The following is a 16,626-nucleotide window of genomic DNA, read 5'->3' as shown; positions in this document are numbered from 1 at the left end:
CCTTCCCAGACAGCTTAAGGTAAGGACCCTCCACCAGCGAGCCGATCTCCCGACTATGATTAATTGTAAATTCTTTGTCTTGCCTTGGCCAACGCAGAATAACCTGGGTGGGGATCGTGAACCACGACTTCGTTCTAACAAAAACACCGGCGCGGGTCTTCCCGGTCTGCGTACGTACTTAGTGCCCAAACGGTCCACCGACAGTCGTGTGTCGAGTGCTTATTAGAACAATTTCTGGGTGCGCAACATTGTTGTACTGCCAGGAGGGGGGACTATTTTCAGCGCACATTTGGAGCATCAGAGAGATCCACTGTTTGAGTTAAGGTAGAGCGATGTCTGACTAAGGCCACCGGTGTGTTCAGATCTCGGTAACGTAAATATCCCCCTCACATGCCTTGCTGCTGCGAAAGCATTTCACTCGACACTTTTTTGCAGGAAGGTATGGTGACATTTATGGGTCTTAGTTATTAAAGTATCGTTTTCAGAATTTTGAAAAAAAAAATGCCTGGAAATTTTATATTTTATTGTTTTTGGCTAGCCTTTCAGGAATAAACAAAATTGTACTCATCAAAAAATACTCTTTTACTTAAAGATTCTAATTATAAAAGGAGTTTTTCTATCATTTTAAATTAAATTATAAAAAAAAATATTGAAATATCGCTTTGCTTAACATATTTTTTTAAAAATAACTTTTTTTAAAATCCATTTTATGAAAATTGAATCAGTTAATTATAATGATTCATTGACTTATTTAATTTATATGAAATCTTGTCCATCGATTCTTTGTGTTCAAATAAGCCATCAATGGTTTCTCCAAACAAACTCCAACCCAATCCAATCCAATCCAATCCAATCCAATCCAATCCAATCCAATCCAATCCAATCCAATCCAATCCAATCCAATCCAATCCAATCCAATCCAATCCAATCCAATCCAATCCAATCCAATCCAATCCAATCCAATCCAATCCAATCCAATCCAATCCAATCCAATCCAATCCAATCCAATCCAATCCAATCCAATCCAATCCAATCCAATCCAATCCAATCCAATCCAATCCAATCCAATCCAATCCAATCCAATCCAATCCAATCCAATCCAATCCAATCCAATCCAATCCAATCCAATCCAATCCAATCCAATCCAATCCAATCCAATCCAATCTAAATCAAAATATTATTGGTGTGCCTTTTGGTTTTTACAATATGGCCCTTCAAAATATATTAATTCTACATTGCATTTTCAAAAGGTCCAACTTAATAGGAAACTCATAAACATTTCAGGCTATACCGTAACCGTCACAATCGCCATAAAACCTATCAGCCAAAACCAACATTAAAACCACTTAGTAGTAACAGCCTCCCCAGAACCCCGAAAAACCCCTCTTAAAACCCATAGGGACCTCTGCAGAAGGTTGTCACGGGTTATTTATAAAACCTTCATAAGGCTTTACAACTGAATTTTAAAAAACTTATCAAAACCTTAATGAAGCTTTTGTTGAAATCTAGTTAGGAGTTGGGTTTAAAATGACATTTCATACGTCTTCAAACGTATTGAGCCAAACAGGTTTTATTCTGGCAAAAAATAAGTCTTAGTTTTGCCAATGATATAATAAATTATATTGATGGTAATTAAGTTAATGTGAGAGCTTATTCCTCGCATTAGGTAGCTCAATTTCAGCTGCGGTTAAATTTTATCGCTGAAAGTGAGGGAGATGATTCGAAATCCGGACACTAAATTTTTCTTATGAATCGCACAAGTTTGGACTAAAATTTTAGTGAGTGGCATTCGTTAGGTCTCAAATCTGGAGTTTTTTTTTTAAAAAAAGGTCCAATAAACCAAATTTTCCTATTTTGCTTTTTGGGTGTTTTTGAGTCAGAAGTATTGAAAAACACCCAAAAAGCAAGAACTGAAAATTTGGCTTATTGGACCTTTAAAAAAAATCAAGAAATAAGCTGTTAACATCAAAACAATAAATATTTTGTATAGAATTTTGATAACATTTAAGGAAATCAGAAACATAATTTTGTGCTTTGCCTTCCCGGAGTACTATTGTTAATTTGATTTGGTTAACCGTGACCGTGGATTTTCTTGAAATAATTCGAACTGTCAAAAATCCATCAAATTTCAAATATTCATCAAATAACACAGTATTGACAATTATAATGCGAATTTATATCAAAATAATTGATAAAACAAGATGAGGTCTTCTGGTTTTGAATCGTCCGGGAAGCATGACTTTAAAGCCAAAAAAATCAACTATCTTCATGAAGAATGAATTCAGCATAACTGTGTATTTTCATTAAATATTAATCAAATTTATTGCTATTTCTATTTATTTTTTTCCTGTCAAAATAGTTGTCAATCACATTCAATCAGACCACGCCTTTAGCACCATGTTTATGCACTGCTATTTCGCCACGATAAATGCTTAATTAGGAGCTTAGAGTTTCCTTTGCATCCTTTGTTTTTAAAGAAGCATGCGATAAAACTGTTTGGCGTGGCATTAAAAGCTATTAAAAGCCATTTGGGTTTGTCACCTGGTTTTATGTTTGAGGCATTAAACCTTCTTAGAACCTATTAATCAGCTCTTGCTTATTGGTTGCGGTAAATGCCAAAATAAAACTAGGTTATGACTAGTTGGTTTAAAAATGTTGCATGGGATAGATTCCCAAGCAACATTTTTTCCAGGAGTTCTACAGGAGCTCTTCAAGATAGCTGAGCAATTCTCTACGAAATCGGTCTTTTTTCTTAAATTTTAAATTTTGTATTTTTTAATCCGACTGAAACTTTTTTGGTGCCTTCGGTATGCCCAAAGAAGCCATTTTTCATCATTAGTTTGTCCATATAATTTTCGATACAAATTTGGCAGCTGGCCATACAAAAATAATGTATGAAAATTCAAAAATCTGTATCATTTGAAGGAATGTTTTGATCGATTTGGTGTCTTCGGCAAAGTTGTAGGCATGGATATGGACTACACTGAAAAAAAAGGTGCACGGTAAAACATTTTTGGGTGATTTTTAATTTAAGTTTTTGTCACTAAAACTTGATTTGCAAAAAAACACTATTTTTAATTTATTTTTTATTTTTTGATATGTTTTAGAGGACATAAAATGCCAACTTTTCAGAAATTACCAGGTTGTGCAATAAATCTTTGAGCGAGTTATGAATTTTTGAATCAATACTAATTTTTTAAAAAAATCGAAACATTGGTCGCAAAAATTTTTCAACTTCATTTTTCGATGTAAAATCAAATTTGCAATCAAAAAGTACTTCAGTGAAATTTTGATAAAGTGCAAAGTTTTCAAGTTAAATCCATTTTTAGGTGACTTTTTTGAAAATAGTCGCAGTTTTTCATTTTTTTAAATAAGTGCACATGTTTGCCCACTTTTGAAAAAAATATTTTTGAAAAACTGGGAAAATTCTCTATATTTTGCTTCTTCGGACTTTGTTGATACGACCTTTAGTTGCTGAGATATAGCCATGCAAAGGTTTAAAAACAGGAAAATTGATGTTTTCTAAGTCCCACCCAAACAACACACCATTTTCCAATGTCGATATCTCAGCAACTAATGGTCCGATTTTCAATGTTATAATATGAAACAGTCGTGAAATTTTCCGATCTTTTCGAAAAAAATATTTTCAAAATTTTTAAACCAAGACTAACATTTCAAAAGGACCAAACATTCAATATTATATCCATACCTACAACTTTGCCGAAGACACCAAATCAATCAAAAAATTCCTTCAAAAGATTCAGATTTTTTAATATTCATACATCATTTTTGTATAACTAGATGCCAAATTTGTATGGAAAATTATATGGACAAACTAATGATGCAAAATGGCTTCTTTGGGCATACCGAAGGCACCAAAAAAGTTTCAGTCGGATTAAAAAATACAAAATTTAAAATTTAAGAAAAAAGACCGAAATCTGAGAGAATTGCTACAGCATAGCAGTTTGGACCGCAGTAGGATAAAATTCTCTTCAAAACTTCTTCAGGAGTTTGGAAGAGTACTTGAAGAGAATTTTATCCTATCGCGGTCTAAACTGCAATGCTGTAGCTATCTTGAAGAGCTCTTGTAGAACTCTTGGAAAAAAATGTTACTTGGGTTGTTAAGTGAATTTACTTTAGAATTTAGAAAACCCCTCATTTTTCAACTGACGATATTTTGGAAACTTTTGATTCAATATTTAAGGGGTTATATACATGTAAATCCACTTAACCGATGGTTTTCAATCACTCCTAAAAGTTTCATGAAGATTTGTTCTATTTGATGTGAGCAAGAGACGATTAAAGCTAACAAATTTTGCCATGTTTGTGAACTATCATACTTTGAGAGCTTTTTTCTCTAAACACCGAGTTGATTTACGAGGGCTACGATATCTCGAGATTGAATCGACCAAATTGGCTGAAATTTAGGGTGAAGACTCTCGCGACATACCCCGTGTGCATAACGAAGCCCAATTTTTATATTTTCTTTTTAAAAAATACAAAAATTAAAAACTGACGACATCAAAACATTTTTACCTATTTTCTAAATGATTTTTTTTTTAAATCGGGGCCATCCATAAACTACGTGGACACTTTAGGGGGGGGGGGGGTATGGCGATTGTCCACGATCCATACAAAAAAGTTTTTTTTTGTATAGGCAATTGTCCACGAGGAGGGGGGGGGGGGTAACAGATTCCCAAAAAAGTGTCCACGTGGTTTATGGATGGTCCCATCAAGTTTTCAAGAAATCAAGAAATATGTAGGGTCAACGGTGTTTTAATTATTGAATAAATTGCTTAAAATCAATGTTTTTTAATGTATTATGAGCAATATTAGTTTATTTCACGCAGAAATCATGAACTCAAAGTGATTTTTAAAAATCGCGAATCTTCATACAGTTTCAAGACAGCCCCCGTTACCCTAATTTCACCAAAAGGGGATTATCAAACGGGGTTCTCGTTTGTAGCTGACACCGGGGGACACGGCATCACGAGCTCGAGATAAATTCCGATTGTTTTCAAATTAAAATTTAATGTCAGCATAGAATGTGCACCTGTGGCTTCGAGTTTTGCAGCATCAGATGTATATATGACAAAGAGGAGACAACAGACAGAGACAACTTGGAAGACACGGTAAGTGCGCCCTCTGTTGACGTCGTTGAAGTCGTTGTTTCGCATCGGTTCAGTGAGCTGCTGAGTGACTGATGAGATGGATCTGCTGAAAGGTTGGACACTATGAGCGGGAGCGGTGCTGTGAAATCGGGTGGTCGATGAGAACCTTATGGGATGTTTTGGTATAAGTGGATGTTGGAGCCGTTTGATACGATGAAATGAAGTACTTCTTCAAGCATTTCATTTGATAGAGAATTATGATTTTTTCTGAAGCAAAGGGCGATTTTCTATCCCACAGAACAAAATGTTTTACTCTAACAAATCACTACACTGTAACGCCCTCTTAATTAAATATTCTAGACCTGGTAAATCTGACTTGGTATAGCGGCCAGGTTTTACAGTTGGTCCCAGAAGATAAATTATCTCCCGCGTTGAAACCCCTCAAGTAGGCGCCGACAATGTGCTTACAATGTTGCACGACCTGATCCAAGCAGCCAGGTTCTGCGCCGCTGATTGAGATAGTCACCACGCGATGCGTCGCGACTGACTGACCGTCTAGATTAGGTTTAGTCTAAGAAGAGAAGAAGAGTGCGCGCCAAGGTGGATTAGGTGAGACCTAATAATTAAGGTCTGCTACTCACGTTATGAAGATTTTGGATGATTGTCAGCATCAACTGCACGTTTTGAGCATTTGTGAATGGTATCTAAATTAAATTTATTTTATATGTTGTAAAAAATTTCGTTTTATACCAAAAATATAAGTAAATTAATTTATCATAATAGCCTAACGCCTAATTGTAGGCAGCTGTCAACTACTCACCAAAGTGCCTCAGAATCTTTCATTTTCATCAAAAATATCCACTAATTTCTAAAGAGTCCCTAGAGTCGCGGCTGACCTGAACTGTAACCATCCAACAGAGTGTCAGCGAGGAAGGCTAAACTGTTGCAATTGGCCCTCGTGGCGCGAAAGGTGGCGCGGCGGTAATTCGATACGGCCAATTGTGAATCGCTAGCGCAACCAACTCTAGCGGCTAACGGCCATTAAAATCTGTCGCCTGCAACGCGTCAAAACGACCGGGCAAATATTAACCAACTCCGGGGCGAGAAAATTGCTCATTTAGCACAGTTGTGGTTAATGCGTTAATCAATTCGAAAACGGTTGGTCTCGGAATGGTCCTCCAAAGGGCCATTCAAGAACCTTTTCCGAGCGAAGAACTCACTCACAATCTCCGGCTTGAGATCTCAATTTGGGGGCTAGACGCATAAATCAGCGTGGCGCGCGGTGTTTTGTTGTTGGGACCACGCAGGAGGAGGTTGTAAATTTGGCAGTAAGTCATACGCATAAGACTATGGAAGGAAATTCAACTCCTTAGCTCCTGCTTAGAGAGCGCGGCAAGTTTTAATGGTTTTATTACAGTTGACAGGGCAAAATTGGATTTGCCTTTGTTAGATTTACAGCTTGGAATGATGTAATCCAGGGTAATTTATTCATAAAGTTAAAAATCATTTATTTTCAAGCAATTATTTCGTATAATATTCAGCATTACAAATTTTCTTCTTTTTTTTTTAATTGTTTATTCGTAAAACTTTTGTAGACTACTTACAATCCATCTTACATGATAGGTTTTTTCTCGCTATAAAATTAATAATTGTAAATATTTTAAAACATCTCATTTCAAAACGGGAAATTTACTGCACTAAAAAAAATCAAGTGTTTAATTTGACTAGCGAGTTAAATCCATTTAATTGTTTGGGATGGCCAAATATCTTTTCTCCTAAGTGTTCATGGAGAGTTGGGGCGTCGTTGCTGCAAACAAGTCGAACATTTTGTGCATTTTCTGAGACTGAACTTTGGTAAATCGCGTACAATCGTGATGTTTTCCAGCAAAACTTACCCTTTTACATATTTTTTGATTTTCTATTGTGATATATACTTCAAAAACATGTTTCTTTAAAATAGAAAAAAAAAAACAAGAAGACGGACTGGGTTATTGTTGAAAATTATTTTTTTGCAATTCTTTCGTGAAACTACTAACTTTTTCTGTCATTCTCGGAGAACAAAACAACCTTCTTTTCTCTACCAAAAGTAACAGAATGGAAAAGTAACCCTTTTCGAAACAAATGCTGAAAAGTTTTTCGGAATTGCAAAAAAAAATGTATGGTACTCGTTGCAAAACATGAATTTTTGCAATTCCGTCGTGAAACTACTTACTTTTCCTGTCATTCTTGAACGACGAAAAAGCCTACTTTTCTGTAACAAAAATAACAGAATCGAATTATCAACACTTTTCAAAATAAATGCTGAAAAGTTCTACTTTTCAGCACTGAAATGGGTGCTGAAAAGTTGAACTTTTCAGCACTTGTTTCGAAAAGTAACATTTTTCAACATTTTTTTTTTGATTTAAACGTTTTTTTGACAAAATACATGAAAATTCGACTTAAAATTTCACTCAATGGGTGTTTTTCGAAATTGCAAAAAATGTTGTATGGAACTCGTTGCAAAACTTGATTTTTTCAGCACTCGTCGTATTTATCCAACTCGGTGAACCTCGTTGGATAAATGTACGACTCGTGCTGAAAAAATCCTCTTTTTGCAACTTGTTGCATAAACTACTATTTCATCACTCGTCGTATTTATCCAACTCGGTGAACCTCGTTGAATCAATGTACGACTCGTGCTAAAAAAATCCTTGTTTTTGCAACTTGTTGCATAAACTACTATTTTGCAATTCCGTTTAATTAATTTTAATTTACCTACCAAAAATAACAGAATGGTAAATTAATACCTTTCAATACCAGTTCTGAAAAGTGCTACTGAAATGGGTGCTGACAAGTTGAACTTTTCATTACTTGTATCGAAAAGTAACATTTTTCAATATAATTTTCATTTGAACGGTGAATTTTAATTTATTTTTTCAGTACTCGCCGTATTTATCCATTTCGGTAAACCTCGTTGGATAAATGTACGACTCGTGCTGAAAATATCTTCTTTTTGCAACTTGTTGCATAAATTACTATTCCAAGAATTTACATGTCACATTTAACCATTTTTATGAAGAAAAAAACATAATGCCCCGTCAAATTAGGGTGGAATTTGAAGCTGAAAAGTATTAAAAAAAATTGACATTTTTCCACAAAATTTGTGACCATAGCGACTGTTCAGTGTACCACCAGCTTTTGATGGAATTTATGACGTTAGCCTTACCCAAGTAACAATTTAAGTTTTAAAACGATCTAGAAGAGATTATTAAGAGTCGTTGGCCAAAAATGGTTATAAAACATTTTAGTCCTACATGCTGTATTAAACACGAGTTAAAGCTGAGTTAAGTGCAAAGTGGTCTATTTTAGGAGGTTATGAAGATCAATTTTCAAGGATGTTTTAAAACGATATAATCTAGCAGATAAGTTTTAGCAATGTCTTCAAAGACTTTTGCTGAATTAAATAAATCTTGTGTAAATGATAAATGGTTTTGGAGTATCCTGGACTTCTTAGCGACTGAAATAAATCAAGATATAAATGGAACAGCTCTTGAAGAAAACCAAACGTGCCTTAACTAGATCTTATTGAATTCAAAAATATTATCATCAAAACCATTCTGTCTTATAGTGTACCCTACTTGATAAACAAGTATTAGAAAATTATACAAGACAAAAATTTACAAGGAAAATGCTACATTGAAAAATAAAACATGCATAATTTAGTGAACATATCCAAAAAGTTCATGCCATTAAAAAATGATCGAATAATTTTTCAAGATGCATCGAAAAAATACTGCTCGCCTTGTTGAATCTTTAAATAACCTACAAGATTTTCATGCCAAAATACGTTTAATTTCTGATATCTCTCAAATATTCAACATGGCTGCGATTTTTTGCCCAATTTCTTGCCTCTCAATATGGCGAAAATCGTTAAACCATTCTTTTCTTGATTAAAACCATGTTAAATGTAATTATTCTAAGCATGCTCTTGGTAGGGACTTCTGAAGAACTGTAGGACTTGTGAAAGACTTGATATTGCTTTAACCAAGGCTAAATCACACGTTGCACTGGCCGTAGCGCATGCTTGTATCGATGGTGGAAAATAGATCCGGGTAGTGAAAATTTCTGGACCAACACGGGAAAAGGGTGGACAAAAATTTCGACTGTGTAGCTAATTTTCAGGTTCACATTACTCGGACACTCAAACAACAGCAATCCTCTCCAGCTTTCTTCCGCAAAGGGGATTTAGATGAGTAGTTACCTGTTGTCTAAGAACTTTAATAATAATTGTTCCAAATTTGCATGCGCCCTTTTTGATTGTTGCTGTAGATTTGATCATAATTTTCTCTCTAAATAAATAAACACAAAAACATACAACATGACAAAACGTATTCCAAAGTGTCAATTATTTGGTTTGGCTTTATTTCGTCACATATTCTATATTTCACTTTATCATGAACATGATCATGGTTTTCGTCACTTTTTCTTTATTTCACATACACATTTACAACGTTTGTCATAGGTTTCATCCGCCACAGAAAAAATAATCACAAATAACACTTTTTATTCTCTTATTAATCGATCACCTACCCTCTAAACTGCACTGAACAAACTGAGCGTAGCAATACATGCAACAAAATATTCATGGTTTTAATTAAGCCATTTCTAAAACTGAAGAGTTGAAATTTTTGAAATTAGATGTGTCTTTATTGAACTTTCTTATAATAATTACATTTCATTTACATTCTAAGTGGTATGGCTAAATGCTGTTTGTTATATTTTTCGTTTTATTGTTGAATGTTTACATTCATTTATTTACTTCACATTGTTTTACATTTTGCATTGAATCGAATACATTTGGGTAAAAAAGAAAAAAAATCACCTTAACAACTAATCCTAACTTAAAACTAAAAAAATAAATTCATTGAAATATTCAAAATCATTAGAACGAGTAAACTACGAACTGTATTTTAAGATAAATCCTCCAAGCGTTCTTACTTGTCCCGCACGAGTTTTGCAACCACGCAGTGTTGTTGTCATCTCGATGAAAATGTTCAGAAGTTCTTGTGGTGAAAACAGGTCACTACTGCCTTCATCCATTGATGCTGGTTGGTTTCCCCTCGGTTGCTGACTGAAGCCTGGAGGTGTTGTATTCTCTGCAACTCTTTGCCGCTGATTCAATGGCAATGGCTGCACATTTGGAACCACTCGAACAGATCCTGCTCCTGGTGACGCCAAAGCAGGAAAATCCACGTCCGTGAATGCTGGTGGTATTTTACGACGATTTGGTTGGTGCCTCGTCGTCGCTTACTGTTGAATTTTAACAAACTCAGCACGTTTTGGGCAGCTTCGATTCTTGGTCGAATGGGCGCCACCGCAATTGAAGCATTTGGCTTCGATGTTCTCGTTGATTGTTTCGCAAGCTTGAGTTTTGTACTCACCTCCGCAGGTTGCACAACGACTCTTGATGAAACAGTTCCTTCCACCATGTCCAAACTGCAAACAGTTCGAACATTGTGTCACGTCACGGTGCACTGGATGATAACGTTCCCAAGTCACGATGATGTTGAAAATTGCCCGAACTGCTTTCAGCTCAGACGGCGTTGTCGATCCTTTCTCGAGATGAACCAGGTACAGTTGATCACGATACTTGATGTCCTTGTTGTGTCTCGTCATCTTGAAGACTTCGATCACTTTCAACTTATGAGCACAATCACATCCATGTCGTGCAGGCCACGGAGGACCTGTTTCATGGGGCGTTTACCTGGATCGTCATGGCTGTAGTATTCAATCTTTGTGTTGTTGAGGAAATCCCAAACTTAGTTGTAATCCTTTCTGGTAGGTAGCAGAATTTTGAGCCCATCAGCACACAAGCGAATGGAAGCTCGTAAAGCACCAGATTTGATAAACCCGGTCAGCCACTTTCGCACCGAATCCGATGACGATGTTTTCACAAAAATGGGTGGCAACTTTTCCCGTCGTTCAAATTCTTCCTTCTCGCTCACGTCTACAGGGAGGGTAGCGAACTGGTTTCCAGACAATTTTTGAGCGTCCTTGCTCAAACTGCCTGGCTTAGCAGGTAGCGCTTCGGCATTCTTTAGCTTCTTGAAATCTGCCGATCCTGCTAACCATTGATGAAAAAGATAATTGGGCCCGGTCAAGCTGCATGTAACATAGATAAATCATGTGTTGATAATCTTAAAACTCTTCGTAACATCATAATTCGTGCAGGACAAACCAAAAGGTTTAAAGGACTTTTGCTAAGTTTGGATTTAGAAAAAGCTTTCGATAAAGTAAACCATTCTTTCTTGTGGAACGTGCTAAAGAAATTTGATTTTCCGGAACCATTCATCAACTGTTTAAAAAATTTATACAAAGAAGCGACATCGAAAATACTCTTTATTGGTTTTTTAACCGACTCCATCGAAATTAAATCATCCGTACGTCAAGGTTGTCCATTAAGTATGGCCCTTTTCGTATTGTACATCGAGCCATTGATACGTTTGATTAGTGATAATGTTAGAGGTTGTTTCATTGCTGATACCTTTATTAAGGTAATAGCATATGCAGATGATCTCAACATTTTCATTCTCAATGATCATGAGTTCGATATGGTACTGGAGATGATCAATTATTTTAGTATATACTCTAAAATAAAACTGAACGTTAACAAATTGCACTTTATGCGGTTAAATAACTGTGTCTCCGGTCCGCATTTAATCCCGAAAAAGGACGCATTAAAAATACTAGGAGTTTATTTTGAAAATTCTTTTTCTCGAACTGTTAAATTAAATTATGATTCTGTTATACAAAAATTAAAACATTGTTTAAAATTGCATTCTTCACGTAATTTGAATTTGATACAAAAAATTTGGATATTAAATACATTTATACTTTCAAAGATTTGGTATTTGGCTCAAGTTTTCCCGCCAAATAAAGTGCATATTGCTCAAATATATTCAAGTTGTTCGATGTTTCTATGGAATAACCACTTTTTTACTGTAACCCGTAATCAGATGTTCTTAGATGTAAGTGATGGAGGTTTAGGATTAGTAGATGTAGATTTGAAATCGAAAGCTTTATTTATAAAAAATATTTTATTCTCTTATCCTGATGCTGATGACCCTATGGACCGTTTCATGATGGCACAATGTCAAAATACTTCTCTAACAAAAGCAACACGAGAATGGCTGAGCGAAGTTTCGCGTATTGCTCTATATCAAGATTTAATAACAACTAAGTTAATTTATAGATTTCTACAATCAGAAAAAATATTTGTACCAAAAGTGGTTCAAGAAAACCCTGATCTTGATTGGAAGCTTATTTGGGAAAACATTAGTAGTAATTTTTTGACATCATATTCAAGAGAGGCTCTTTTCTTAGCAATGAATGACGTCATTTGTACAAAATCTAAGCAGTTTAGAAATAACGTTAGAGGTGTAGAAAACAATATTTGTGATTTTTGTAATTCTATCGATACTACGGAGCATAGGATAAAATATTGTACAGGATCAGTAATTATTTGGATTTGGCTAAAGAATGTACTCAATGTAAAATTAAAAATTATCATCGATGATCCTGAAGAAATATTAGCAACGGATATTGATAGTAAGGATAGTAGATTGAAGGCAGCACTTTTTCTAATAGGCGAGGTAATTAGTTTTAACTTAAAGCATTATGGTACACCAAGTTTAGGTAAATTTGAGCAATCTTTGCGAGATACACGATGGAACAACAAAAAACTTGTTAAAACACAATTTTGTAATTTTCTAAACATACTTTGAGGTTATGGACCGATTGTATATTTTGGATTTTCAATAAAGAACAGTTAATTTGAAAAAAAAATCCTGCTGGTGAGGACCGCCTCTTTTTCTTGCCGTGAGGCATTTTTTGCACTTTTTAGCACTTTTTTGGTTTGTGAGGGATGCACGTCTGACTCGCTTCTCTGCTGATCGCAGACTCCCGCATAAAATCTCTTTTTTTCTATAGTATAATATCACTAACACTCACAGTGGTTTTTTATACCTATTCGATCAAATCAAGCCAAATTTACTAGAACTAATGTCAACGCGGCAATCCATCTCTGACAGCTTCAAAATGTTTCAATTTCTAGCAACTTTTGTAAGGTTCATAAACCGAAAAAACTCAATCGACCGTTCGAGTTCTTTGTTTTGAGATCCAATATTTCCTCCTTTTTTCAGAAGACATCTGGTTGGCACCGGCCCCGCACGATGGAATGTTTCGAGTTCCCATGGAATTCTTGATAGGTGGCGTAATTTGCTGTCTCTCTCTCTCTCTGCTTAAGTATCGCGTGGATACTATTTCAAGCGCTTTGGTGCCACCACCATACTAAGCGCGAATGATGGCGTCGTCGTTTTCGTCTTGTTTAAGCCGTCGTCGTCGTTGGCAAGCATAAACGCGTTAAAAATTTGGATCAGCAGCATATCATCAAACATGTGGCCGCAACGCCACATGTTTTGTTTGTTTAGTTCCACACGTCCCCTCTTCCCACCTCGGAAATTGGAACCATTTTTGGGGTGTCGATTCTTGGCGCTAATGTAAGGAATTTGAGTGATCATTGTGCGTCGTAGGATTGAGAACAGGTTGTTGGTTTTGGTTTGAATTATAAATAAGAATTTTGATTCAAATCAATAAAAATATAACCCTCCCCGACGGGGAATTGAACCCCGGTCTCCCGCGTGACAGGCGGGGATACTGACCACTATACTATCGAGGACTGCATGGAAAGGCAAATTCTTCAAATTTTCTGTTCAAATAACTTCGATCAAACGAAATCAATCTCTGCCCAAGCATCCGTCGTCAATCCGGTAATGAAGCCGGGATCCTTTCCACTTCCACAAAAAAAAAACACCAAAGGAATTCCTCCTGGCTATTTTACTCTGTCAGAGAAACACAGTTTCTGCCCTCAAACCACACGTTTCGATTCCCCTTTTCTTGAAAAGTTTCCTCTTATTCCTTAAGGAGTTGCTGATGCGGTTGCTGCTTGCTTCCAGAACGACGACGACGGAAACTTACACGTTCCAGTGCAAAGATCTTGGCAAAAAGTTGGCCCAAAAAACCGCAACGCATCGCAAAAGTCCCTACAATATGGGAAATCGAACCAACCTGCGGTTTGGCCGGCAGGCATCGAGTCCAGAATTTTGCATTAAACTGAGAAAACTATTTGAAAGTTGGATGTTTTCGCTAAGAAAAGGGGATTTCAAATTGAAAAAAAATATTGCGCCCCCGGGTGGACTCGAACCACCAACCTTTCGGTTAACAGCCGAACGCGCTAACCGATTGCGCCACGAAGGCGGCTTGCTAAAACGGGAAAATTATATCGAAAAAAATGATTCTCTTATCAGCTTGAACCCTTGCTGATGTCTACTGGGAATTTGGTGGGAAAATTAAATTAATCACCAACAATAGGGGGATGGCGTCGCTATTTTTAGACCACGTTTTCCACTTTTTCTCATCGAAACCGACTACTTTATCGACTTCATTTTGCTGGGCGAGATAGGACGCCGTCTATTTTTAGACGATGACTCAGCACTTTTCCACTCTTGCGCGTAAAAAAACCAGGTGGCAGCACGATGTAACGCCACGTCCCTATTAGGCATCTCAAGGAAACGTGTGCGAACACGTTCGAACTAAAGTACATACTGCAAGGGTGAGGAGAGGTTGAGGCGATGAGCAGCAGAGTGGAACGATACAATATTCTTTCCTCGCAGAGACAGTCTCCGTAGCAAACCACAAAAGTCAAAGTGGAAAAGAGCTGACTGAAGTGTTTGGTTTGAAGGGGTCATACGGAAATGATGTAGTTTAAAAAAATTGGAATTTTAACAACTCGGTGGTTGGACGTTGAACTTGGTTATGTTCACCTCTGTCATTGAGGAAAACAGAAATTTTGAAATCACGAGGTTACAATCCGTAGTTTACGAATGACCCCAGTAGGTGGAACACGGAGTAGTTGTCTCCAAAACACCTCGGGGTCACCGGCGTCGTCCTCGTCAGTCGGTGGTTTTTATGTGCTTTGATAACCTTGGGGACCTGGGGATTGAACCACGGAGCAAGATCTATTTCCTGCAGAATCAGGAGGAAAGGTTAATTTGCTTTCCTTTTCGCCGGTACAACACCGTAAAACAAGAAGTCGTACAGGCACGTTGCAATGCTGAGTCGCAGAGAGAGAGATCACCTTTGGGAAATTTCGTTCTAACTTGTTCGTTTAATACCTATTATGCGAATCAGTCTGGAGGAAATTGAAACCGGTGGGAGTTGGTGGCCTCGAGGGCTAATCTATTTCTTGATTGTTTTATTTTTATTTGCAGCATTATCTAACAAATTTTCCATCAGAAATCATCAAACCTCTTCAAATTATCAATCTTAATTGAACAAAAAATCATATTAAATGTCTGTGTAATGTACTCCTCGATAGTATAGTGGTCAGTATCCCCGCCTGTCACGCGGGAGACCGGGGTTCAATTCCCCGTCGGGGAGGTTTATTTTTTGATAGTTAATGAATTACCGGAAAAAGATTAAAGACAGGTGGGTAATTCTCTACCAACTCACACGAAATCGGGAAAAGTTGCCCTGACCCCTCTTCGATTTGCGTGAAACTTTGTCCTAAGGGGTAACTTTTGTCCCTGATCACGAATCCGAGGTCCGTTTTTTGATATCTCGTGACGGAGGGGCGGTACGACCCCTTCAATTTTTGAACATGCGAAAAAAAGAGGTATTTTTCAATAATTTGCAGCCTGAAACGGTGATGAGATAGAAATTTGGTTTCAAAGGGACTTTTATGTAAAATAAGATGAATTTAATGTAATTTTCTAATCTATATTGACCTAGAAGGGTCATTTTTTCATTTAGAACAAAATATTTCATTTTAAAATTTCGTGTTTTTTCTAACATTGCAGGATTCTTTTTTAGAGTGTAACAATGTTCTACAAAGTTGTAGAGCAGACAATTACAAAAATATTGATACATAGACATAAGGGGTTTGCTTATGAACATCACGAGTTATCGCGATTTTACGAAAAAAAAAGTTTTGAAAGGCGGCCCTCCGTCACGAGATATCAAAAACGGACCTCGGATTCGTGATCAGGGACAAAAGTTACCCCTTAGGACAAAGTTTCACGCAAATCGAAGAGGGGTCGGGGCAACTGCTGTGTGAGTTGGCGGAGAATTACCCAGGTCAAATGTTTCAAGTGTCTAAAAATTTCTGAAGGTATTTCAAACGTCGAAAAAAAATATTTTTTTTTGCTTTTTGTGTGCTTTTGAAAACCCCTGATTTAAGGTGGTTTCAAAAACGCTAGAATAAAAAGTTAAGAATAAGTTAGAAATTGTAAAAAATAGTCTAAATAGTCTTTAATGAATATGACTGGCTGAATAATCTACAATGAGCACTCCAAAAATATTGTTATATTTTTTACAGTTCTGACAAATGTCTCAAAGTACCGTCATCCCACATATTCGGAACGGTTTCCAGATCGGCTAGTGTTTAAAAAATCATAGCATATCGATAATTGAACTTAAT

At 36.5% G+C, this 16,626-nt stretch overlaps 3 non-coding genes across 3 annotated transcripts; 1 reads left to right on the top strand and 2 right to left on the bottom strand.

Moving 5' to 3' along the window:
- Positions 1-13,755: 13,755 nt before the first annotated feature.
- Positions 13,756-13,827, bottom strand: Trnad-guc (transfer RNA aspartic acid (anticodon GUC)). Its single transcript has one exon. It is a non-coding gene; the product is annotated as a tRNA-Asp (tRNA).
- Positions 13,828-14,331: 504 nt separating this feature from the next.
- On the bottom strand, positions 14,332-14,405 carry Trnan-guu (transfer RNA asparagine (anticodon GUU)). The gene has a single exon. It is a non-coding gene; the product is annotated as a tRNA-Asn (tRNA).
- A 1,110-nt stretch (positions 14,406-15,515) lies between these two features.
- Positions 15,516-15,587, top strand: Trnad-guc (transfer RNA aspartic acid (anticodon GUC)). The gene has a single exon. It is a non-coding gene; the product is annotated as a tRNA-Asp (tRNA).
- Positions 15,588-16,626: the final 1,039 nt, after the last annotated feature.

The sequence above is a fragment of the Culex pipiens genome, chromosome 1 (assembly GCF_016801865.2).
Source record: "Culex pipiens pallens isolate TS chromosome 1, TS_CPP_V2, whole genome shotgun sequence".
Lineage (NCBI taxonomy): Eukaryota > Metazoa > Arthropoda > Insecta > Diptera > Culicidae > Culex > Culex pipiens.
The sequence above is the reverse complement of the archived record's forward strand: the minus strand, read 5'-3'. Positions and strand labels throughout refer to the sequence as shown.